The 27,823-nt window shown below is 42.7% G+C and overlaps 1 protein-coding gene across 1 annotated transcript in view; it reads left to right on the top strand.

Moving 5' to 3' along the window:
- Positions 1-27,823, top strand: part of ANKFN1 (ankyrin repeat and fibronectin type III domain containing 1) — a 1,441,385-nt gene that overhangs the window by 438,085 nt on the left and 975,477 nt on the right. The window lies entirely within an intron of this gene.

Genomic DNA, 27,823 nt, shown 5'->3' with positions numbered 1-27,823 from the left:
GAGGGTCTCAAGGCGCTGGGGGAGAGGGGTATGCAACTGCTCGAATAGCCAGGTCTTGAGCTGCTTCCTGAAGGAGAGATGGTCTTGGGTTCGCTGAAGGTGGGTGGGGAGGGAGTTCCAAGTCTTGGCTGCCAGGTAGGAGAAGGCTCTTCCTCCGGTGGTGGCTCTGCGGATGCGTGGTACGGTGGCGAGGGCGTGGCTGGTCAATCGTAGCTGGCGGGTGGGCGTGTAGAAGGTCATGCGGTCGTTGAGGTACTTTGGGCCCAGGTCGTGGAGAGCCTTGTGTGCGTGGGTGAGAAGTCTGAACGTGATTCTCTTGCTGACGGGGAGCCAGTGCAGGTCTCTCAGGTGTCCGGTGATGTGGCTGTGTCAAGGGATGTCCAGGATGAGTCATGCGGAGGCGTTCTGGATGCGTTGGAGTCTTTTTTGAAGTTTGGCTGTGGTTCCTGCATAGAGGGTGTTCCCGTAGTCCAGTCGGCTGGTGACGAGTGCCTGGGTGACGGTCTTCCTGGTTTCAGTGGAGATCCATCTGAAGATCTTGTGGAGCATGCGCAGGGTGTTGAAGCATGAAGATGAGACGGCGTTGATTTGTCTGGTCATCGACAGGGAGGAGTCCAGGATGAAGACTAGGTTGCGTGCGTGGTTCGTTGGTTTGGGAGCGGTGCCCAGGGCCGGGGGCCACCAGGAGTCGTCCCAGGCGGAGGGTGATGATCCCAGGATGAGGACACCCGTCTTGTCTGAATTCAGTTTAAGGCAGCTGTTTCTCATCCAGTCGGCGACGTCTTTCATCCCTTTGTGTAGGTTGGCTCTGGCGGTGGTGGGGTCGTTGGTGAGGGAGAGGATCAGCTGGGTGTCGTCGGCGTAGGAGATGATGTTGAGGTTGTGTTGGCGTGCGATGGCTGCGAGGGGGCTCATGTAGACGTTGAAGAGGGTTGGACTGAGTGAAGATCCTTGTGGTACGGCGCAGATGACTTCGGTGGCCTCGGATCTGAACGGAGGGAGGCGGACTCTCTGGGTTCTTCCGGCGAGGAACGAGATGATCCACTCCAGTGCTTTCTCTCGGATTCCGATGTTGCTGAGGCGCTTCATTAGGGTGCGGTGGCAGACAGTGTCGAACGCCACAGAGAGGTCCAGGAGGATGAGGGCCGCTGTTTCCCCGTTGTCGATCAGGGTTCTGATGTCGTCGTTTCATAGAATAGATTCCTTAGTAATTCGAACATGGCCATTACTTACTTTAACATGCTGAAAAAAAAGTCCCTTTTACATTTGTGGCAAACATGGGCACTGGAAGTAAGAGTTTAGATACAATCTAGACAGCACAAAATGAATCTCAAATGGTTCCTCAAACAAGACAGAAAGTGAATGAAATGATGTCAATAAGGAGACAGCTCCTGCTGGTTATAAATAGGTTATTGGAATAAATTCTCCGAATTCCAGAGATGATGAGCAACAATTCATCATTTTATTTTGAATGAAATCAGAGAGAATGGGATGATGCAGTCAGTCACCCCAGTTGGGGAGAGGGTATTTTACCTGCTTGGCGCAGTCCTCTAGGTAGACAAAAGAAGCTCCAATGCAGATGTTGAGTTGAATAGCCACTCAGTATAATTTTTAATTTAGACAAGTGCTACCTGTTCCATGGTTAGGCCAATGGAAGTTCTTCTCATACCCCTCTCGAGGAAAGAATTTCATGTTGTATATATTTCCTACATGCAAATCACTAGTATGATGTCAGCAAATATTCCTATAAAAATTTGCTTAATCTTAATTCTTAATAAGTGACAAAAGTTCTGTTAATTTATTGGTACATGATCTACTTTGTAAAAATGAACATCAAAAGGTGTACCAATTGAGAATTCTGATTTCAAATTAAAATCACAAGAATCAAGCGTGAGTTTGTTCCTGATAGTCACAAAAGAGGACTTACCTTCAGATTCAAAACACACAGTAAAAGAGGACATTTGGGATTTTACTGGAGAAGAAATTGGGTTAATCAAAAGTGCAGATCATATTAAAAACAAATATAGTGTATTCATGTACTAATGAGTACAAGCTTAATTGTGTAGCAGAGGAAGGAATTACACCTATCATTGAAAAAATGAGCAAGACATTTTAAAAGAAGTGCTAGGAAGTCCAAGCAACTAACTGTTTATAGGCTTGAAAAAATTAAATGGGAATTAGTACATAACACATACTCTGCTCAAAAATAACAATATTGTAGTTCCAAGTTGTCCCATGATACCAAATTCTGCTGTCATTTTGTGTTTTACCTTTATTGATTTTTGTCAAGGATTTTCTCCAACTCTTTGCATTCAGATTTTTAATTAGTGAAATGGTCTGGAGTAGGATCCCATCTGGCTATGTAGAAAGACCTGCGATTTTCTCCCAAAATCTGAAGAAATATTAGGGGAGATTGCAACAACTTTGTAGTTCATGCTGGTGCAATTTATAGATAATTTGATGACCTCAGCTAAAACAAAAACATTCTGTATGATACAATTGTCTTACTGTTCCATCTACTAGAAAATTGCCATAAAATGCCCCCATAAAAACGTAAATATTGCAAAAAGAGTTTAATTATTTAGGTCACAAAATATAAAAACGAGTGAGGAAGGTGTCTAAAGAAGGCTGGAAATTCACCCACCAATTCACAAAGAAGTAAGGATGATTTATTAGGAATGGTTGGCTACTTTCATCAGAGGTTTCAAATGTTTTACCCAATTACAAAACCTTTACAAAGGCTTTCTCACAGTGACGTGAGTTATCCAGTACCATGGAACAATGAATGCCTTCCTAGAGCTCAGACATAGCACCTGGACTGCACCTGCTCTTGGAATGCCTAATTTCAAAAACATTATATATTTGATTCTGTCATAAAAGGGAATGGTGCTCACTTTCTGTACTCAGTAAGCAACTTGGAGGGGCAAAGAGACCAATAGCCTTTTGTTTGAGCTACATTAGATTCAGTAACTGCTGCACTTTTGGGTTGCCTGAGGAGAATTACCTCAGCCTGTCTTGACATTCTGCAGAGTAAATGGATTATGATGGGTTATACACTTGCGCTAGTCCATCATTCAGTTGACTTTTTACTGACTTGTGCATGAATTCAGCATTTGACATGTAGCCACCTGACAGAATGTGACCAGACTATTCTTGCAGCTAAGAACATGGCAATAAAACATTGGAATACCCTGAATCTCACCACACTTTTCCCAATGTTTAATCGAGACAAAGGCAATACCGATGATGGAGAAAATAATTGTGATCATGGCTGCATTGATGTGACATAATTACGTACCAAAGCAAGACCACATTCAAGATATACCACTTAATTTGGCTGACCTGATTTTATTTTTGGATGGTTCTTATCTGAGAGATCGTCAAGGACAATAGCACATACAGTTTACAAAAAGGTATATGTTGTTGAAACATTGTACTTGTGTAATGTAACCTCAGCAAAGAAGCAAAATTAATAGCCATCACAAGACCATGCTGTTTGGCTAATTAAATAAGTGTTAAAATCTACGCTGATACTCTGTATGGTTTTGGAGTGATCCATGAGTTTGGAAAGCTATGGTCACAAATGGGTTTCTTGTCATCCTCTGGCACACCCAATCAAGAATGGGCCAAGACCTTTGGATTTGTTGAATGCATGACAGTTTCCAAGAGAGGATGGATGCAGTTGCTAAATGTGCCACACATAATGGGGGTGATTATGATCGTGAAAAGACCGCTACTGCAGGACCGGCGGTGGCAACCTCTGGCCCTGCGGTGGTGGTCCTTCAACCATCAAACTTATTTTTCCCACCACCAAATGACGATGGCATTGGGTATTACGGCGGACAGAAGGTCCATCCGCCGCTTTTCCACAGGTCGGCAATTGTTACGATTGCCAGTCGGGCGGAGTAGGGCAGTAATATGGTGGCTGTGCCTAGCAGGCATATTATGATGTGGGTTGTTACAGGCCTTTCCATCGTGGCAATGCCGCCATGGAAAGGCTGGTGGTTGTGGGTCTCCTGTGGGGTGGGCAGGGATTGGATGTGCACTTGGGGGGTACCCATGGTACCTTCACGTCCCTGCACCAAGTGGCAGGCACAACGTGGTGCCTGCCACATAGTGCAGGGAAATGCTGTGCATGCCCTTTTACCATTGCGGACGGTGCTGCAGCCAGCAGCACCGTCCGCAATGGTGAAAGGGCAGGATGCGCCTGCCAGTATGGGGGTGCATCCTAATTTGGATTGGATGTGCACTTGGGGGGTACCCATGGTACCTTCACGTCCCTGCACCAAGTGGCAGGCACAACGTCATCTGGGGTGGGATTTTAATGTAGTTCTCTCTGACTACGTTGACAGGCAAGGAACCTCACGTGAGCATCACCCGAAATCTGTGGCCATGCTGCATGATATTTTGACTGACCTACATTTAGTCGATTCATGGAGGGCGCTACACCCAGCACTAAGATAAGGCACATGTGTTACACATCACCGAAATGCGTGGTCGAGGCTAGATTAATGGCCAGTCTTTAGGAATATTCACACCGGGGTCACTAATGCGACACACCACCCGCGCACTCTTTCTGACCATGCACCCACCCTGGTGCAATTTAAAGTGCCAAGGCCGTACATAACACCATTTAGTTGGATGTTCCCCTCAGATGCACTTCTAGACTAGGGGTGGGCGGAATTTGCCTAATCGCGTTATGCAAATCTCCGCGAATCTGTAAAAAATCTCCGCAAACACGCAGAAATTCTGCGAACACACGGAATTGCTTGTTTGCAATGCTTTTTTACTGTTCGCAATCACTGTTTGAGTGCTTGGGGGAAATATCTCGCTAACACGCATTTGAGAACGCGAACAAGCAAAAAATGTTGCGAAGTCGTGGCATTTCGCGGAACGTGAAATAATCCAAACTCCGCAAATTCTGCGAGCTGAACGGAATTTACCGCCCCGGCCTATTCTAGACCAAGTTTTCTGCGAGGAATTGCGAGGAAAACTAAACAACTATTTCACACTGCAGAGCTGGCCAAGACACCGCCTGAAATCCTAAGTACGATGTCCCAACGCTACGAATCATTATATAGTTATATAGTTCTAAAATTAGCCCTTCCCTTACAGACATAGTTGATTACTTAGACACACTGGCCCTGGCCTGGTTCAATATTGGTGCACAGCAGTACATGGAACTCCCGATCAAGGTGGAGGACCTCAGGCAAGTTATAAGCAGTATGCCACCGGGGAAGACTCCTGAGGTAGATGGTTTGACAGTGGCCTTTTACAAGGAATACGCGGATATACTCGCTCCCCGTTTGCTTCAGGTATATTTTGAAGCTTTGGAAACGGGCATCCTGCCTCCCACATTGCGTGAAGCTACTATTACCACATTATTGAAACCAGACAAAGATCCCACAATGCCAGAGTCCTACCGCCCATTATCCCTTATAAACTTAGACGCCAAAGATTTATGCCAAACTCCTTGCAAGCAGACTTCAACCGATGCTCCCGCAGATAGCCTTATTGGACCAATCCGGTTTTATAACGGGTCGTTCAAACTCACACAATTTGAGAACAATGTTCGAGCTTCCTCACTACTTGGCCCCCCCATGTACAGGCATCTGCCGCACTATTAGACGCAACCAAAGCGTTTGATTCCTTAGAATGGAAATTACTGTTTGTCTTGCTTACTCGAATGGGATTAAGTCCTCAATTTATAACACAAATTCAATTGATATACACAAATCCAATGGCGAGAGTTCGAGTTAATGGCCAGATAATGGAACCCTTTGCGGTGACTAGAGGGACAAGACAGGGATGCAGGCTGTCACCTCTATTGTTCGCAATTGCTACGGAACCATTGTCGGCTAGGCTGAGACAACATCATACACACAGGAGCATAGGGTTCACGTCAAGAAGCTTATTGATCTCGTTTTACGCTGACGATATAATAATATATTTGACCAATCCCAAGGAAAACTTTATAGTAGTCCTGAGAGAACTGATTAGATATGGCGGGTTGACTGGCAATCAAATAAACTGGTCAAAATCCATAATGGTTCCGCTTTCCGACACTACCGCTCATTTTGACTCAGAAATCCCTTTACAATGGGCTAGCGGTGAAGTAAAATATTTGGGAATATGGATAAGCGATCGATACAAGAAATTTGGCTAGCAAACTACGACAGAGTAGTAGACTGGATCGAAAGTAAGGTTCAGCGATGGAAAGCGCTGCCGCTATCACTGATAGGCCGTATTGCTATCACCAAAATGGTGATACTGCCTAAACTACTGTATTTATTTGTCAATATCCCAATGCCGCTCAACACTAACTTTTTTAGAAGACACTGAACCACTGTCCTTCACTTAGTGTGGGTGGGCAACCAGCCCAGAGACTCTTGGAAATTATTGACACTTCCATTTACCCAAGGTGGACTAGGGGCTCCGGAATTTGAGCTATACGCCTACAACACTCAGGTGCAATTTATGCACTTTTGGCAGCACCCGACACCGTATCAGCCTCATGTGGCGATAGAAATTGATAGAGTGGCTCCCATTCCGCTTGCCTTGGCAATATATCAGCCTTATAAAAGGCCACATTTAGAAATCGACACGGTGGAAGCAACGCAATGGGCCTGGAGGGGGATTGCAAAGAGAGCTTGTCAGGAGGAACTATATGCTCCTTCCATGCCATTAAGAAGGAACCCACTCCTATTCCCGCTAACAGATAAAGCTGCCACACTGAGAGCTAAGGCGCATACATTGGGGAAGGGAGGTGACATCTTCCTAGATGGGAGCTTTATGACATTACAGCAGATGTGTTCCCTACAGGAGCCGACGGCGTCGGATATGTTATTGTACTATCAGATAAGAGTAGCATGTAGAGCTAGATATAAGTAATTTCCTAAGGAGCCTCCTGTACTACCAGCGCTAGAAAACGGACTGTCCAACCCCTCTCCTCGCAAATTGATCACACGCATTTATAGTATAACGCAAGGGGAGTCACCTATAATGCAGATCACACGCCATAGACGAATTGGGAAAGGTACATGAATATTGAAATTATGGACAAACAGTGGAAGTATTGCTGTTCACAACTAGAAAACCACTCACCAAATTATAGACTTCGACTTATACACTTTAACTTCTTATATAGGCTGTATCAAACACTGTTTCAATTGCACTGCATGGGTATACACCCAGACTCTAGTTGCTGTAGGTGTGGAGTACAGAATGCCTCACTTTCGCACTTGTCTTGGGAATGTGCACCCATAGACGGGTTCTGGACTGAAGTGTTTAGATTCATTAGACAGATCTCTAATACTCAGACACAGGCCACCCCATTGATAGCTCTTTTGGGATTCGTATTGGATGTCCCAAAGAACACTCGTAAGCTTACAGCCATGTTGTTACTGTTAGCCCAATGTCAAGTGGCAATACATTGGAAGAAACAACATCCCCCTACGGTGGCTGTATGGCTTTACACTGTGGTTTATTGTAAGGATCAGTTGTCCCATTATTGGGAAATAATGCCAAGCAGATCTAGACCTACTGATATCTGGGGACATTTCGAGAATTGGCTGGACTCGGGTGGGTTGGACCTCCGCGCGGATCAGGCCATTAGGTATGACTAGTGATGTTATGGAACAGCGGCCCACACTAATATATATATAGACACAAGCTCGATCTCAGGCAGAGAGGGACGGAGTTGAGCGTGAATGGAAAATATTGCGGGGTGGCGGAATCAGAGGGGAGATTGCAGAGGCGGGACATGCAGAGTGGTGCAATAGAAATTAGGTGTAGGCAGGCTGGGAGGGAAGGGGTAGATGTTTCTGTGTTGGAATCTTTACAGTATATGCATTTAGGTTGTCAGAACACTCTGGTTCAATTGCCAATATGATAGAACATAAAACATAAGAATTATACATCGCTGATGGGCCGCTGGGTTGTAGGCATGAGAGCTGTGTACTAGTTCATACATCTGCATAGGTTTCATGCTGCCGGCCTCAGGGATGTGGACAAACCGCTGTATAAAATGCGATATACGTAATAAAAAATGTATAAAAAAAGAACTTCTACTCGAGCAGAAGGCAGATCAGTGAGAGCGGCAGTTCACACTGCACTCTGCCACTTTGCTGAGGTTTTTTTGGTCACTTAGCGGCCTTCACCCAGGCCTACTCTTAATCGGGCTTGTGAGAGCTTACAACCCTTCAGGGTAAGGGGAGCCCTTTCTTGGTCTGCAGAACCTGATACTGGGGCACTTTGTGACACCCTGGGCTGCAGAATGAAGGGATCTCACACAGGGTCTTATTGGAGCTCTTACTTAGACAAGATCAGAGCTTTTTCACCCCTCCTAAGTAGGGGAAGCCTTCCTGAGCTTGCAGAGTGGTATCCTGGGTAGTGTGGGACACCAAGGGTCAGTACCATGAACTCAGACCCAAGGCCCGCATCCCAGGCTTGCTGCAGCTGTGACAAGTACCACTCAGAGCTTTCAACCCTGTAGGAGTTAGGGAGCCCTAGTTAGGTGTGTGGAACCCTATCCTGTCTATGGAAAAAGTCCTCTGCCCTGTGTATGAGCTTGCTAGTGCCAATAGAGCCTTAATTTAGATCTATCACACCGTTGACTGGGAGAAAGATTTGGCTGATATGACAGTCTCTCTCTAATCCAATAATAACTGTCAGGAGGAAGGTGACTAGGCTTTCTTGTAATCTGGGTATCTGATGTGGAGGAAGGGGGTTCTGGGTTTTCTGACTATAAGTCCCAACAAAGAAGTGTGTGTTCTTGTCAAATAAAATCATCACCTATGAAGGTGGTTTGACAAATTTCGCATATCTTGGAGATAATTAATGCACAGGCATAATTTTTCACACTCATAATCACAAATGCATACCTTTATGCAGTTCGGGTGATCTAACTTTAGGCTGGGACGAAAATAAAGTGTGTTTTCCCACTTGTGTGCTACAATGTGAGCCAATGTCATTGCTTAAGAAGAAGCATTCAGATATAAAGTTAAAGTACATTTTTAATAATATGTTACTCAAAGTTGCTTATGGTAGAGACTTGTCTTCTTGCCTCCCCCACCAAAGAGGGCCTACATTTACTGACAATGCTTGATTGGTTTATTAGGAGCTGATATTAAAACATTTTGGGGCTGCCTATTTGGTCCAGTCATTCTGGGACTAATAGTTTGGTCCATCTCAAAGGCAGTTTGTTTTTCTTTTAAGGAAACTCATTCTTGTTCTTTTACACTTGAGGTAAAATAAGCATGATATTTTTTGTAAACTTTCAAGCTAATACCATGCAAATGTACATGTATTGATTGGCACAGTAGTTCATGTGTTCAGTTCCAGATCAAAACGTTTGTGACTTTGAAAGTTCAAACTAAAAGCTTCAATATTTTAGACCTAGATTCTTAATTTTCGAATTATTGATTTGTGCCTATTGCATTACAGTAAAATAGACTAGAACATAATTCAAACTTTCCAAAGCCAAGGTTGTATTGTAGCACAATACTATAACTTCATTACTGTCTGACAGATATATTATGTCCTAAATAGTAATACAAATATAGCCCCACAGGAGTCAAGAATAGAAAATCTTCATCCATTGGGACAATCATTTTGTAAAGTATATTTAGGATACTATATTTGAGTCTGGTTATATTTTACCATAAGATATTTGGACATTCTCCATGAAGGTACAATTGACTGACTGAGTAGAAGAGTATAGAAAATCCATCTCATTGTAAAATATTTTTCTGGAATAATGAAATGGTCAGCTGAGCATTATGGGGAAACCATCTTCCCGGCCGGCGGTAGAAGGAGGACTCTCGTTGTCCATGTGAATGACTTAATGCCATGACTCTAAACTCCTTCCTTTGTGCTTGTTGAGCAGCTGTGGAATAAATCAAATTAAGGGGCATGTGGTTAGTAGGTGTGATAACAAATTGCCAGGGCACAGCACCCTCTATGTTTTTGATATTAGTGTTCAAGAAGACTACGGCACCAACAGTATTGGTGGAGATTGGGAAAATGAGTGAATAGAGATAGGTTTTATATATAAATTCCTGCATTCCCATTTCCATTGTTCAGAACCCATTTGAAATAACATTGATGTTCCTGAGACTGTTTTGAGTTGAATACGTGAGTACCTATAGGGAGATTTGCATTCTGAGCAGTTATCAGTGGATTGAGTTGTGGCACTTGTAGTTGAAATGCATTTGGTGGTATTTTGGTTTATGCAATATTGTGAAAGGGTAATTTTTTGTTACTAAATTATTTCTGTAAATGTATTTGCGAGGTCTATTTATTGAAATTTTGTCAATTTGATCTTGTTTTTGAAAGGTAATGTTTACTTTCATTTTTGCACATGCGTGTGAGCATTAAAGTTGATTTTTTAATTATGTTGCATTGTTCATGCTGCAGAATGTTGATGTGTTATATTATTTTGAATACTGAAGAAGAGTTGTGATTTGTATGTGATTTTGTGAGGATGTTATGTTTTAGGTTGTTTTAAAAAGGTTAGTGTATTCCAAGAAATCCAGAAATTCAAAATCTTGAAATATTATTAATATTAATGTAATTGTCTGTTGAGTAGAAGTGTGAGTTTCCCATTCATTTTTAGGTCTTTTAAAGGTTTAGTTGCAAATGTGAACTAACCAATATAGTGGTAGTTTATTTACTTGCTCACAGAGGTACAAATACTGATCAAAGGGGTGGCAGGTTACTCCTGTTTGAGAAACTGGTTTGGAGTGATTAATAGTGCTATAAAAGGTTCTATATCATTTTCTGTTCTGAATGTGTTTTCCCTTTAACTTGTCATGGTTAAGCAGACAAATATATTTGTTTAGATTAGTGTATTGTGTTATGTTTTATTTCCAGTTTGTGATTCAAACTATATTGTGATTTGTTGGCTGGCTGTGACATCAACACATATAAGAGTTAAGTTGAGTGAAAATAGGTTCCACTTTGAAAAAGTCTAAAATCTCAGTTTGAGAACGAGATAGGTTTCCACATAAAGGTTCCCCTACACAATAAAGAGTGGAAAAGGGTTACTGCAGATGACAAACATTTGCAATTTCCTTTGAATGATAAATTTAATGTGGAAAAGAACGAGTATTTGAGGAATGCTATTTATGAGACAGGCACAATTTGAAACTTTGAATGCTTGGGATCATGTAGCAAAAGAAAAATAGTGTAGAAAAGTGATGAAAAGTCAGATTAGAAACACAGTAAACCTTTAGTTGGATGCAAGAAGGCGTATGCAAAAGAAATAGTGGAAAGTAGACATGATAGAGCAGTGCATGCTTTGCCTGGGATTTTTAAAGAAAGATAAAATAATGACAAAGATTAAAACAAAAGTGAAATGAGAAAGGAAAGATAAAGATAAAAAGTGATTCTGGTGAGGATGAATTTTTACAGGATTTATTACATTTGAGATCACCTCCGTATAATGATGAACCAAGATTGCAGGAGAGAGATGCCGGAGAGCCGAGCCCACATGAGAGAGAAACTGGACCTAGTATGCTTGTTAGTGTGTCTCTTTCAACACCAAGTAAGCCAATTGCAAAATAAATTGACATTTGTAGACTTAAAATTGTATTTGGAGGAAGTATGATTTGTGCCATTAGTTTGTATAGAATAACATCATGTAATGAGGAAGAATTGGGATACATGCGTAAGGAATTTGCAAAGCATGCATGTAATGCATATAACATGCTTGAAGAACTAGCTGATACATTTGATGTGGAAATGTGTAAGGAGACATTACTCAGAACTTATACAATGGATATGAGTGAAGACAAAATACAAGGATTGGGACTTGTGAGCTTGAGAGTAAATGTTAAAGATTTAATAACAAGCAGAAATGAGTGTGAGGATTTGAAAGGATTTAAAGATAAACAGTTAAAGAAATAGAGAAAGATGCTTAGGCAAAGAAAATTGAAAAACAAACAATCATGAGTGATTCTAAATAGGGAATCATTGTGACCTATCCATTGAGAGAAGTGCATGGAGGAGCATGTATATATGTACCATGGAGGAGATCTTACATTTATGAAAAAGTTTCCAAAGCATTGAGCAGAGCTGGATAAGTGGTACACGGAAGAAGAAAGGAATGTCACAATTTCATATGTCATTGGATAGATTTGAATACATTGTTTGAAATTATTATTCCTAAATTTTATGGATCGAGATCAAAGTAATTGTAGGTTGGCAAGTTACAGAGCCTCCGAGAGTAGCTCACCAAAATAGCCCATCTCCTGTTGTAATGGATAAATATAACTTAGGGCCATCTGTATCAAAATCCTCTTTTGCGATTCCAAATAGCAATACTTTGCGAATCGCTATTTGAGAATTGCAAAATGCGATGTATGTAGCATTTTCAATACATTTTGTGAATCCTACATATTCCTTAATTGCGAATCTCAAATTGCGATTCGCAATTAAGGAATACCTCCCCATTCATTCCAATGGGCCTACAGGCCCATAGGAATGAATGGGACGACATTCTCAATTTGGGATTAGCAATTAGAGAATGGCAAATTGAGAATCCAATTTCAAGGGTGCAAGGGTATCAAAAGGACACCCTGTTGCACCATTAAAATAAGCATGGGTGCACATGTGGGGCACATACATGCCTGAAGGGCATGTATATGCTTCACATTGCACTTTGAAAAATGCAAAAAAGTTAATTTTTCAAGGAAATCGCAAATTACCACCAACTTGAAGTTGGTGGTAATTTGCGATTCCTTAAGGCCAAATTGCACTTTTCTGGTGCTTCTTACATTGCATATAAGAAATCGCATAATTTGCGATTCCTTAAATGCAATCACAAAATAGGGAATCGCAAATTTTGCGATTCCTTATTTTGCAAGCAGATTTGCCTTCATACATTCCATTTAGCAAAATTGCGATTGCAAACGCCGAAATTCTGCGAATTTTGGCCTTTGCGATCGCAATTTTGCTTGATACATATGGCCCTTAGTGATTAATCACTTGAAGGCTAATGTTCCCAATTGAGAAATAAACTGGTCAAAACTTAACAGACCGAAATAAGTTCCTAAACAGTCAGTGCATGCAAATTATGAGAAATTGATGCAGATTTACAAACAGCAAAGGGGAGCTGAAGACCCTGCAAAGGAGGGTGCTAGTGGATTTGTTTCAGTGTTTGTTTCTGGAAATCAGTTCCCGTATTCAGCAACGTTGATGTGTTGGCATGCAAAGTCTTTGGATGAAATTCGGAAATACTATTATTGTAGATAAAAAATCAAGGCAAAGCTGATGGTAGTGCTGACAGCGTATTCCCAGAAAAGTGGTAAGAAAGGTTCTCACAGGTCAGATCCTGGGTTTAATTTTGGTGCATATAAGGAGTTGGTGTACAGAGTAAAGATTTTCAATTAATGCAAAACTGAAATGTTGTTTCTTAGAATAGATTCCTTAGTAATTCGAACATGGCCATTACTTACTTTAACATGCTGAAAAGAAAAGTCCCTTTAACATTTGTGGCAAACATGGGCACTGGAAGTAAGAGTTTAGATACAATCTAGACAGCACAAAATGAGTCTCAAATAGTTCCTCAAATAAGACAGAAAGTGAATGAAATGATGTCAATAGGGAGACAGCTCCTGCTGGTTATAAATAGGTTATTGGAATAAATTGTCTGAATTCCAGAGATGATATGCAACAATTCATCATTTTATTTTGAATGAAATCAGACAGAATGGGATGACGCAGTCAGTCACCCCAGTTGGGGAGAGGGTATTTTACCTGCTTGGCGCAGTCCTGTAGGTAGACAAAAGAAGCTCCAATGCAGATGTTTAGTTGAATAGCCACTCAGTATAATTTTTTATTTAGACAAGTGCTACCTGTTCCATGGTTAGGCCATTGGAAGTTCTTCTCATACCCCTTTCGAGGAAAGAATTTCATGTTGTATATATGTCCTACATGCAAATCACTAGTATTATGTCAGCAAATATTCCAATAAAAATTTGCTTAATCAATTCATAATATGTGACAAAAGTTCTGTTAATTTATTGGTACATGATCTACTTTGTAAAAATGAACTGAGTAATTTATTGTACATCAAAAGGTGTACCAATTCGAACACAAGCTGAGAGTTCTGATTTCAAATTAAAATCACAAGAATCAAGCGTGAGTTTGTTCCAGATTGTCACAAAAGAGTACTTACCTTCAGATTCAAAACACACAGTAAAAAAGGACATTTTGGATTTTACTGGAAAAGAAATTGGGTTAATCAAAAGTGCAGATCATATTAAAAACAAATATAGTGTATTCATGTACTAATGAGTACAAGCTTAATTGTGTAGCAGAGGAAGGGATTACACCTATCATTGAAAAAATTAGCAAGACGTTTTAAAAGAAGTGCTAGGAAGTCCAAGCAATTAACTGTTTATGGGCTTGAAAAAATTGAATGGGAATTAGTACATAACAAATACTCTGCAAAAAAATAACAATATTGTAGTTCCAAGTTGTCCCATGATACCAAATGCTGCTGTCATTTTGTGTTTTACCTTTATTGATTTTTGTCAATGATTTTTCTCCAACTCTTTGCATTCAGATTTTTAAATAGTGTAATGGTCTGGAGTAGGATCCCATCTGGCTATGTAGAAAGACCTGCAATTTTCTCCCAAAATCTAAAGAAATATTAGGGGAGATTGCAACAACTTTGTAGTTCATGCTGGTGCAATTTATAGATAATTTGATGACCTCAGCTAAAACAAAAACATTCTGTATGATACAATGTCTGTTACATCTACTAGAAAATTGCCATAAATTGCCCCAATAAAAACGTAAATATTGCAAAAGAGTTTATTTATTTGGGTCACAAAATATAAAAAGGAGTGAGGAAGGCTGGAAATGCACCCATCAACTCACAAAGAAGTAAGGATGAATTATTAGGAATGGTTGGCTACTGTCATCAGAGGTTTCAAATGTTTTACCCATTACAAAGCCTTTACAAAGGCTTTCTCACAGTGACGTGAGTGATCCAGTACCATGGAACAATGAATGCCTTCCTAGAGCTCAGACATAGCACCTGGACTGCACCTGCTCTTGGAATGCCTAATTTCAAAAACATTTTATTTGATTCTGTCATAAAAGGGAATGGTGCTCACTTTCCGTACTCAGTCAGCAACTTGGAGGGGCAAAGAGACCAATAGCCTTTTGTTTGAGCTACATTAGATTCAGTAACTGCTGCACTTTTGGGTTGCCTGAGGAAAATTACCTCAGCCTGTCTTGCCATTCAGCAGAGTAAATGGATTATGATGGGTTATACACTTGCGTTAGTCCATCATTCAGTTGACTTTTTACTGACTTGTGCATGAATTCAGCATTTGACATGTAGCCACCTGACAGAATGTGACCAGACTATTCTTGCAGCTAAGAACATGGCAATAAAACATTGGAATACCCTGAATCTCACCACACTTTTCCCAATGTTTAATCGAGACAAAGACAATACCGATAATGGAGAAAATAATTGTGATCATGGCTGCATTGATGTAACATAATTGCGTACCAAACCAAGACCACATTCAAGAAATACCACTTAATTTGGCTGATCAGATTTTATTTGTGTCTGGTTCTTATCTGAGAGATCGTCAAGGACAATAGCACATACAGTTTACAAAAAAGTATATGTTGTTGAAACATTGTACTTGTGTAATGTAACCTTAGCAAAGAAGCAAAATTAATAGCCATCACAAGACCATGCTGTTTGGCTAATTAATTAAGTGTTAAAATGTACGCTGATACCCTGTATGGTTTTGGGGTGATCCATGAGTTTGGAAAGCTATGGTCACAAATGGGTTTCTTGTCATCCTCTGGCACACCCAATCAAAAATGGGCCAAGACCTTTGGATTTGTTGAATGCATGACAGTTTCCAAGAGAGGATGGATGCAGTTGCTAAATGTGCCACACATAATGGGGGTGGTTATGATTGCGAAAAGTCCGCTACTGCAGGACCGGCGGTGGCAACCTTTGGCCCTGCGGTGGCGGTCCTTCAACCATCAAACATATTTTTCCCACCACCAAATGATGATGACATTGGGTATTGCGGCGGACGGAAGGTCCATCCGCCGCTTTTCCACAGGTCGGCAATTGTTACGATTGCCAGTCTGGCGGAGTAGGGCAGTAATATGGTGGCTGTGCCTAGCAGGCATATTATGATGTGGGTTGTTACAGGCCTTTCCATCGTGGCAATGCCACCATGGAAAGGCTGGTGGTTGAGGGTCTCCTGTGGGATGGGCAGGGATTGGATGTGCACTTGGGGGGTACCCATGGTACCTTCACGTCCCTGCACCAAGTGGCAGGCACAACGTGGTGCCTGCCACATAGTGCAGGGAAATGCTGTGCATGCCCTTTTACCATTGCGGACGGTGCTGCAGCCAGCAGCACCGTCCGCAATGGTGAAAGGGCATGATGCGCCTGCCAGTATGGGGATGCATCCTAATTGGGCCAGTGGGACCGACACATCTGGCCGTCGGTCCCATAACCGTTATGGTGGCAGGCGGACTGATGTCTGTCCACCATTATAATGAGCCCCTAATTGTGGAGATGACATTGTTACACTTGGTAACCGAAATTTTGCGGGGAAGTTGCAAAATACTACGGTCTTATATCTGGAACATTAAAATCAAATGAAAATTGAAACTCTTCAAAATAAAGTATATTTGTTTTCTTTTCAACATCAATGCAGACATTGAAATAATTGAAAAATCAGCAGACTGCGCATACACCATGGTAAGGGGGAACTGCAACTTTTCCGCATGAGGCTCTATAAACTTTCCTTTAAACCATCACATCTAGCCTACTATCTGGTTTACCTGATGCGGCCCCAAGGTGGGTCCATTTTGAGATATGCTTCATTGGTTATCTATCCTTAGCCCTATTGGTATATCTTGACACTACGTTTTGCCCAGTGGCACAAACATGTTCCTACAGACCTTGATTGTGACATTGAAGGAGGCCCACAAATGTATGGAACTCCCACCTCTTCTACATCACAAAGCACCTCCATGCAACAATGCGGCCCATCAATAGGCGGGAAACCTTTCTTCTGGGTGTCTTGGCATGTAAATGGCCAGAAAAGTACAGACAAACTAAATAGCAACAAGACATTTAACCATTCGGTGCTTTGGGCCTAGAATTCAAATTCAAATCACTGTTGGCTTTGCCAACTGGTGCATGCCTTTGAACCACCCTGGAAGGGTCCCCAGATGACTTATGCCTTCCCCTATCCATTGCTATCTTCAAATCCTAGGCCCTTTCAGAGGTGTTGTCTCTGTTATTGTATAGGTCGCTCATCAAACCACACATTTGACCCCCACCCTCACCATTACCAGGCTTAGCTGGCAAATGACTCTTGTTAGACCTGGCATCCTTGGCATGGTTTCCCCCTAATGTTTTGCCTTCAGACCTCCTGTTTTCTGACATCATTTTTGCTGAACTTAGGGCTTTGTAAAATTGTGCTCTCTACCCAAAACATGGAAACATTAGCTTATACCCAACTGTCATATTTAATTTACTTATAAGTCCATATACAAGTGCACTACATGTGCCAAGGGGCTGTGAATTAAATGCTACTAGTGGTGTACAGCACATATTGTGCCACCCACTTAAGTAGCCCTTTAAACATGTCTCAGGCCTACCATTGCAGAGCTTGTGTGTGTAGTTTAAACTGCCATGTCGAGCTGACAAAATAAACCTTTTTGCCAGGTCCCAAACTACCTTTTTAATAGATGTATGACACCCCTTAACATAGTCCCTGCACACCCCATGGCAGGGTTTAAAAAATTTAACGTACTTTGAAATGTGTGAAAGTGAAAATCTCTTACATTCATAATTTTTTTTTCTTCTGCTAGGTATATCTTCCTAATCTGATCAGAGACGTTTCAACGCATGGGCAAAGTGGGCTCTGGCCCAGAGCCCCAGCTTTTCAGGGGGCCCCCTGACAGAGTCAGCTCCGTTCTCAAGAATTTTGCCCTAATGACTTGAATGAATGAATGAATTTACACTTATAGAGTGCATGGCTGCCAAAGGCCTACCAGCTCTAGAGACAGAGTCCTCAACCGAGATGGAGTGGAACATTCAGGAAACAGCAGAGTCTTCAGGAGCTTGCGGAAGGAAAGATAATTGGCCTCAAGCCAAATGTGGTCTGGCAGCTGATTCCAGCATTTCGCCGTACTGAAGGAGAACAGACGTCCACCGCTCTGAACACGGTTTACCCTGGGGACGGCTGCTAGATGTTTCTTCTCGGAGCACAGGGATCTTTTTGGGAGGTAGGGGGAAATGATTGATCGAAGAATCGGTGGGGCCTTAGCAGAGAGCAACTTATGTGCAATGCACAAAGCCTTAAACTGAATTCTTTTGGCGACCGGCAGCCAGTGCAGAGATATGATATGAGGTTTAGCAGATTGCCAATTATGAGCTTGCATAAGGAGTGGTGCAGCACAATTTTGGACCATTTGCAATTTTTTAATGGTAGAGCAAGGAAAACCTAAGTCAAGCCGAGGGGCAATCAGGGCTTGCACCAATAATTTCCTAGCATTGAAGGGCAGAAGTGGTAGGATTTTCCTAATCATTTTCAGGATACCATTACCGGTACCTGCCACCCTACGCGCCTGCTCCTTAAAATTTAGGTTGTGATCCAGCCACACCCAAGACTCTTTATTTGACCTTTGGTTGGGGGCATAACACCCAGACAATTTGGCCAGAGAACGCTGGTATTAATGTTGGTGGTCTTACCCAAAAACATCTGCTCGGTTTTGGCTGTATTCAGCTTTAGGAAAGAGCCATCCATCCGCATGGAGACCCTTTTCAAGCAATTGGCCAGATTGCTCTTAGTATTGTCCAAATGATTTAGAGACACAATCAGCTGAGTGTCATCAGCGTATGAGACGATCCAAACACCAAAGGGCTTAAACACCTCAGCGAGAGGGTGCAGATAAACGTTGAAGAGTGTCGAGCTCAGTGAGTAGCCCTGAGGCACCCAACATCTCAAAGGCATCCTTAAAGAGATGAAATTGTTCTCAAAAACCTGAAATGACCTAACTACCAGGAAAAACTCCAGCCATTTAAGTAGAGTTCCTTTGACTCCTATCTCTAGTCTTGCAATCAATAGTTGGCGATTGACCGTGTCGAAGGCCGCACTAAGGTCAAGCAGTACAATAGCTGTGGACCCACCGACATCCAGAATTTTACTAGCTTCATCAACCACCACTAATAAGGCTGTCTCCCTGCCTTGTTGAGGTCTAAAACCAGTTTGAGAAGGGTGGAGGCATTCATTCTCCTCCAAAAAAGTAGAAAGAACGGAGTTGACATACTTTTCACTTATTTTCGCAATCCCTGGCAGGAGCGAGATCGGCCGATAGTTGGCAAAAACTTCAGGGTCTAGGGTGGGTTTCTTAAGAAGACCTCTGACCATGGCCCATTTCCATGGGGAGGGAATGAGCCTAGAAGAAAATGAGATGTAGATGAGGTCCAGAATAACTGGAGCAACAAAATCAAAAACCTGGTTTAGAGTGGTGAGAGGAACAACATCACTTGTGGAGCCCTATTTCAGACAGTCAAGGTATATTTTTAAAGATTTCATATCCATTGTGGGGATTGTCTCAATGAGAGGATCTAATAATCGAGGTTGGTCATCTGCAGGGAGGGTATTTACAGGAACTGATAGAGGGGGAAAGTTAGAGTAGACATCTTCAATTTTCTTATAAAAGATGTTTACCAATTTATTACAACGTCCTAAGGTGTGATCAGATGGCAAAGGGGCCGCAGGAGGCTTAAGGGGGGATTTTGCAATTTTAATAATTTTGTATAAGGAGTTAGAGGCGGAGATAATCATTTTTCATAGTACCCAGATTGGGCATTTCTGAATTCTGCATTATAGGCTTTAATGGCTTCTCTATATTTAGTTTTCTCAGTAATAAAGAAGTCCTTTCACCAGCTTCTCTCCATGCGCTTACATAGTTATTTCAACTTTCTGACCTTGGGAGAATACCAGGCTAAATAGTGGCCGTCATTTTCACTGGTCAACCATTTTTTTGGGATCAGCATATCTAATCATGATTCCAGCCATTGATTGACTTTGTTATTAGCAATTTCAAGGTCATTTCCTAAGACAGGTCTGGTATTATCAGTGGGTTGATCCCCAGGAATCAATAGACAATTTAGACTTGAATGTTTCTTAAATAGATTGTTTTACATACTGTTTTCCTTTAATTTATTTTTTATGTACCTGATGTGTCGAGGCTAGTACAGCCATTTTTCAGAGAAATTTTGTGTTTATGTTTCGTGCAATATACATTGCAAAAAGTTTATTTTAGATCAAAACAAGGCCTAACATATAAGAAATGGGAGGGTGTCACAGAGATTATTTGCAGTAATATTGGTGAGCTGCTGCTGTGGTACAATATTGAACAGACACATAACTATCGCTGAATATTAGATGTAAACACATTTACGGGCACATGCATCATTGGTTTTTGCATTCGCAAACGGTGCGAATCGGAAAAATCGGCCGTTTGCGAATGCAAAAAACATTTTTGGGATGCATCAAACTTTTTTGCACAATTCGCATTTTTTTGCATTTCTAAAAAATGCGAATGCATTTAAGGAATCGCATTTGTGCGATTCCTTAAATGCAATGCATCATTTTTTTAAAAATTGCGAATTTGGAAATTGGAAGTGCAAATTAACACGAGGTTGACCCTCGTGTTAAATTGCGAAAATTTTAATAAAAGCAAAAAAATGCATTTTTTCAACTTGCATGTTACAGACACACATGTCCTTAGGACATGTGTGTGTGAAACATCCACTTAAAAATACATTTCAGGGGTGCAGGGGGGGTCCTTTGGACCCCCCCTGCACCCATGGAATGCATGAACATTATGCGAATTCTATTTTGCAAATTCGCAATTCCCATTGATTGCTATGGGCCTTTTGGCCCATAGGAATCAATGGGAAATGCGAATTAGCAAATTAGAATTCGCATAATATTTGCGAATCGGTAAAAAATGCGAATTTTACCGAATCGCTAATATTATTAGAAAATATTCATGCATCCCGTTTTGCGAATTCCAAATTGCGATTCGCTATTTTTCGCAATTTGGAATTCGCAAACGGCCGGGATGATGCATGTGGGTGTTAGGGCCTTATTTATGAGAAGTGAAGCATCGCTGTGTGAAAACAGGGATGTGTAACTTCTTAGTTTGCCCTCCTTGCGACATGATGGATGCGTCATATTTACTATATGATGCATCATGTCGCAAGGAATTATAGATACGTCAGTATTTCTAAAGTATCTGTAGGCACAAAAGAGATGCATTGCTGGATGCAATGTCTGAAAATAGACGCAACTCCAGCAATGTGTCCTTTCACATGGGGCAAGCCCCATGTGAAAGGGCCTGCATCAGTCTTATGCCTGCTGTAAGGCAGGTGTAAGATATTGATGCAGTGGCGTCCTAGAAGTGGCGCACTGAGTTCTGATAGATTTCAATGTGCCACTTCTACGAGGCTTTTTGCAGGGGAACACCCACCCTGCATACATTATACCTGGTGCAGGTATAATGTGGTGCAGGGGTTTACAAAGTGACGCATCTGCCTAGATGCGTCACTTTATAGGTAGGGTGCAACATGGCACATTTTGTACACTGCCGGTGCATCACAAAAAGTGATGCACTGGCGACATAAAAGTGAAGCAAGGCCTCTTAAATAAGGCCCTTAGAATTTGGGTGAGTGTTCCCTTGCACTGTCAGGGACCTAATGAAATAAAGTGAAATTAAATAGTGTATTTAATAAAGTGGACAACCACTCAGACTAGAGTGACATGGCGTGTGACAGCGGGAGGAAAACGTGCGTAAAAGACCTATCAGTTATTAAAAAGACAGGTTTTTTAGTTCTTACTGAAAGAGAGTAGGTCTGTGGTTAGTCTCAGAGCAGAGACTCAGGGAGTCTATTCCACAATGTTGCACCTTGAAAGATGAGGGATCTGCCTCCAGTGCAGGCACAGAATATTTTAGGCACGATGGCCAGATTGTCATTGGAAGATCTTAGGGTTCTAGATGTTGTTTAGAAATTCATTGCACCTATTTAGGTAGCCAGTTCTTAAGCTGTGGAAAGCTTTAAAGAAGATGGTCATCGCTTTGAAGTCGTTCATTTCTTTTATGCAGAGCCAGTGTTGAGACTTAACAATAGGGGTCATACTAGATCTGGGTTAAGGTCTCAGGATGGCTCTGGCCGCCTTGTTTTGTACCACTTGTAGGCACTGGATAAGGGCTTTGGAAGACTGAGGAACAATCTGTTGACATAGTCAAGCTTTGATGTCACCAGAGCCTGCACCATTAGCTTTCTACTCTCAAGCATTAACAGTGGCAGGAATTCTTTTAGCATCTGAAGTATGCCAAAGCAAGAGCCAGATAGGTTTTGGATTTGAAAGCGCATGTTGAGTGTCTTGTCTATGACAATTTCTACGTTTTTGACTTTCTCCTTTTCCGCGGGCGGGGGCGGCAGATCTATTGAACACCAAGAGCTCCAGTCGGGTGTTTCTGGATTTCCAAAGAAAACAACCTAAGTTTTGTCAGGATTGCACTTCTGCTGATTCATCTTAAGCCAGTTAAAAATCTTTATGAGGAAAGACCAAATCATTGCCCGTCAAAGTTGGTTCCTTTTTCACATGTAAAAATCAGATGAGTGTCATCAGCATAGGAAACACTTTTGGCACCCTCTTCCTCTACCAGAAATGCAAGGGGAATGGATATATATATAAAAAAGGGTAGGACTGAGAATGGAGCCCTGAGGGACATCTACATTCATGACAGGAACCGGGGATGAGAAAGGGGGAGCTAGCTGTCCTGAGATCTATTTGCCAAGAAGGATGATGTCCATGTTAAGGCACCCCAGCGAAGCCGATGTTAGCAAGTCTCACCAGGAGCCTCTCATCTGGGGCCGTATCGAAGGCCACCGACAGATCGAGCAGTATCAGAAGAGCCTTGACTCCCTGGACCAGCTTACCCTTGAGAAATTCAGTCCTTCCAGCAGAGTGGACTTCGTACTGTAGTTAGCCCTAAAACCAGATTGGGACTCATGAAGGAGCTTCCCATCTTCAATATGTTTTTGGAGGGTCTTGTTTACATGCTTCTCTAATACTTTGGAGAGGGAGATTGGCCTCTAGTTGCCCGGGTCCGTCAGTTTGGCGTTAGCCTTTTTTGTCAATGGAAGAAACTTAGCATTCTTCCATAATTTCAGCATGTTGCCTGACAAGAGGGCAGCATTAAAGAGCTGGTTTACCGTGGGGTTTACGGTGGGAGCTAATAGGTTCAGGATATTCGCTGGACATGGGTCAGTAGGAGAGTCAGACTTTATGCTTTGAAGAAGGGTTAGTGACTCTTCAAGATAAAACTCAGGGAAAGCTAGTAAAGATGAAGGACTCTAGAGGTGAAATTTGTGATTAGAATTAAGGTAGAAGGTCAGTTCTTCCTCTGAGATGTTAGTGAAGGCTTGTTGGATCACAGAGATCTTTTTGTTGAAGAATTGAGTAATTTGCTTAGACCATTCTTCCGTGCTTGGCCCTTCCTTTGTGCCGGCTTTCGGGGGGGTAAAGAATTTAACCATGCTAAAGATTTCCTTACTCTTATTTTGGGTATTTTGCATATTGGTTTGAAAGAAGTTTTTCTTGGCTGCCTTCACGAGAATGTAATGAGCTTTCAAGGTGTCTTTATACACCTTCCTGTCCTCAGGTAGATAGGATTTACGCCATTTCCATTCCATTTTTCTACAATTTATTTTGTTAGATCTGAGGGAATCATGAAACCATGGATGGAGCTGGTGGGGCCAACCTCTTTGAGGAGCAGGAAACAACTGGTACCACTGCACCAATGTTGGTTTGGTGCCATGAATCTAGTGAGAGGGCGTCCGGGTCGGGGAAATCAGACACCTCCAGTTGAGGAACGACAGAGGGCGTCTGCTAACATCGGGATGGATATTTTATGGAATGTCCTGTAATTAGGGACCCTGTGCCCTGCATTAGCCTGAGAGGCTGTGGCAGAGTTGGGAATGATGAATTTTAACAGGAGGTGGTCAGACCAGGTAATGGGAAGAGGTAGGCTTACTGATATGTCAAAATTGTGGTAAACAGCATTTACAATGCAACTTTTACCACGCACTACCTTTACCACGCAACTTTTACAAGGCAAGTCATTACAACGACTTGCGCTGGGGGGCGCTGTAGGATAGGGAATAGTTTAATTTACTATCCAAAACCTTCCCTACTATCCACGGGGACTGGAGTTGGAATAGTAAATTAAACTATTTACTATCCAGCGCCCCCTAACGCAAGTCGTTGTAACGACTTGCGTTGTAAAAGTTGCGTGGTAAAGGCATGCGTTGTAAAAGCATGCGTAGTAACGACATACATCCCAAAGTTGTGAATGAGTTGGTCTAGGGTATGGCCCTTCTCATGGGTGGCCCAAGAAATAGATAGAAACATGTTGCAGGCCTGCAGAGTCTCCAAAAAGTAAATTGTGTGAGGGTCTTTTCCATTGTCCATATGTATATTGAAATCTCCCAGAATAAGGCATTTGTTGCATTTTAACGCCAGGGAGGTGGTGGCTGTATTAAACGTAGTAATAAAATTACCAATTGCACCAGGAGGTCTGTAAATTAGAAAAACAGCTATGCTATGATAGGGGGATAAGGTATAGTGGAAGCCTAAGGACTCTGCGCCCTCAATGTTTTCCATCGGGATGGGTAAGCAGTCTAGTTTTTGATTGTAAATGATGGCGATACCGCCCCCCTTCCCACTCTGTCGATCCCTCCTAAGGATTTTATAACCTGTAGGGATGGCCAAGGTGATAGTAGGGTTGGAGGCTTCAGAGAGCCAGGTCTCAGTGAGAAATAAAAGATCAGGCTGTTTGTCTAAAAGTAGGTCACAAATGTGTGGTTCATGCATTATGTTATTAATTTTATGTTATTAATTTTTATACCGCGCACAGCTGCCCCAGCGAAGGGGCGTCCTGGCGCGTGAACAGGTACTAGAACATAACACAGACAGAAGAGGAAGGAGAACCCCTAACCAGATACAGAAAACAGAAAAGTTTTAATCGCGCGTCTAAAAGCAATAAGGTTATTCAAAGCACGGATGTGCGCCGGAAGGGTATTCCACAGCCCAGCAGCAAGCACTCGATAGGAGCGGCCACCCATCCTGCTGAGTTTGAAGCGGGGGCAGACCGCAAGATGAAGAGCCTCCGATCTCAGAAACCTCAGCGGGATGTAGGGGCTGAGTAAATTCGCAAGTGCCGGCGGCGAGGAAAGCTTCATGATTTTGAAGGCAAAACATAGTGCCTTAAACTTAATTTTTTGCCTGACCGGCAACCAATGAAGGGCAGAAATAGTGCTGGACACAGAGCAGTATTTAGGAAGGCCAACAATGGCCCGAGCCGCAGCGTTCTGAACCCTTTGGAGCCTGGATGCCTCGGCCTGGTTGATCCCCAATAGCAACGCACTACCGTAGTCCAGCCGGGATAAGACCGTAGCTTGGACCACGAGCTGTCGGGTAGAGGAGTCAAAAAACTTGAGGACCATAACAGGTGGCTGCGACCTTCTTCGTGTGGCTCGAAAAAGTAAGGGCTGAATCCATCCAAATTCCCAGGTTCTTTACCCCGGAGACTGGAGTGGGGGTGATACCCAATTCCGGCGGCCACCACTGATCTCCCCAAAGCTCTGGGTGTTTCCCCATCACCATCACTTCAGTTTTCTTGGCGTTCAGCTGTAAGCAATTGGCTCTCAGCCAATTTGCTACGGCCAAGAGTCCTGCTCGGAATCTAGGGGCATCCACCTCGAGATCACCACCCAGTGTCACCGCCAGCTGCGTATCGTCGGCATATGAGGTCATGGTCAGACCCCATTGTTTGACGATCGCAGCTAGCGGTTTCACGTAGAGGTTAAACAAGGTTGGGCTCAACGAGGAGCCCTGAGGAACCCCTAGATCCAGAGGGTTGAAAGTGGACTGGTCTGGTGGTATCGCCACTTTAAATGCTCGACCGGAAAGGAAAGAGCAGAACCACTGAAGTGTGGTCCCCGCAATACCAGCCTCCTCTAGGCGCCGAATCAAAACTCGGTGGGACACAGTATCGAATGCGGCGCTCAGATCTAATAAAAGGAGCGCCACTGTGCGCCCCGAGTTGAGCACCCCACGTAGGTGCTCGGTCATATAGAGCAGTGCAGTCTCGGTACTGTGTCCCGACCGAAAACCATTCTGACTTGGGTCAAGAATATGATTGCGGGCAAGATGATCAGATAGGATGGAATTTACATGGGTCTCAGTGACCTTAGCTATCCAAGGAAGAAGGGATATGGGACGGTAGCTCTCGGGCAAGAGCGGGTCTAAATTTGCCTTCTTAAGAACAGGGGTGACCACCGCCTGCTTCCACGAGGAAGGGACCGTCCCAGTGGATAGTGACAAATTAACCAAGGAAAGCATCGGAGCACGACACCAGAGGGAAAAAATCCTAATTTGATCGGGCTTCAGCGGATCCAACGGCGAGCCAGATTTAATCCTCAGATTCAGATTTAGATTAGCATAGAGCGACAATTCAAAATGGTGGCCTTTAAGTCCTCTGTTTTCCTATTGTTTTAACACTTATTGTTGCATGTGAGGATCTCGGGTGTGACTTTCCTGGGCTGGAGGAGAGACCTGTTGTACTTATTGAATCGAAAGTTTACTGCCAAGCTCGGATTAACCGCTATACACTGATATAATGGTAGCCGCCTAAGGCTAAGCAGTTTTTCCCTATTGTAATATAGTTGAAGAAACTAACCGGAGGGGAACTGGGCAGCATGGCCGATGCCTCCGGGACGCTGATGGGCTTGCCTTTGGCGCGCCCGTTGCACGCGTCCGTGTGCTTCGGGAATATATAGGCTAATGCCTATGACTGGATTTCTAATGCAGCTGAGGAAGTGGAAACTGCGTGGGCGGCAGTGAGGAGCCCGATAGTAGCCCCAGCCCTCCGCATAATTGGCATATCAGCTACGGCGGACCAGGACTGGAGAAAAAGCAGGATGCGAATCGGAGCAGCTAAGGAGGTGCAGGCAAGTAGATTCAAGTAAAGTGCTAGTGCGTGTAGGTAGGAGAAATTGTTAAAAAGCACAGAGTAATTCAGCCACACATATACAACTTAAAAAGTATTAAAAACCTAGTCGCAGGGCAGGAAACACTAAATCCTACCACTGTCAGCTGCACGTGCCTGTTTACATTGGGAATATATAGGCTAATGTCTATAATGCAAACTGGATCGCTAACACAGCTGAGGAAGCGGAAACTGTGTGGGAAACAAGGGCTCAAATTGGATCATAAATTCAAAGCTTTTCTGAACAGGGGTCCCCAAAATATGTTTGGCCCCTGGCCCCCAAAATCCGTAAGATGTCCCTTGCATCTGATACCATTGCAGTTGCCTTATGACATTTTATAAGTGTAATTTCCAAATGGGAAGAGAGAGCCCCTTCAAGTTTGATGGCCTTGGAATCACAATTTTTAAATCTGACTCATGTCAGAATTTAAATTGCAATTCTGAAAATGCAACTTTTAGAAAGCTTGCATTCAGGGAAACAAGGGCCAACCGTACTCACAAGAAACCATGGTATCTATTATATATCCAGGTACAATGGTACATTGGTACTGTGGAAAAAAGATGGACTACTTAATAAGAGGTAAGCACCATGGCAATATTCATGAGTGAAAATGTACCGAAACAGAAGAAGAGTCAAGGAGCCCAAAGAGTAAAATGCAATACTGTTTATATCGAAATTAAGGCAAAG

This window comes from Lissotriton helveticus, chromosome 7, assembly GCF_964261635.1.
Source record: "Lissotriton helveticus chromosome 7, aLisHel1.1, whole genome shotgun sequence".
Taxonomy (NCBI): Eukaryota; Metazoa; Chordata; class Amphibia; order Caudata; family Salamandridae; genus Lissotriton; species Lissotriton helveticus.
This window is presented reverse-complemented; position numbering and strand designations above follow the sequence as displayed.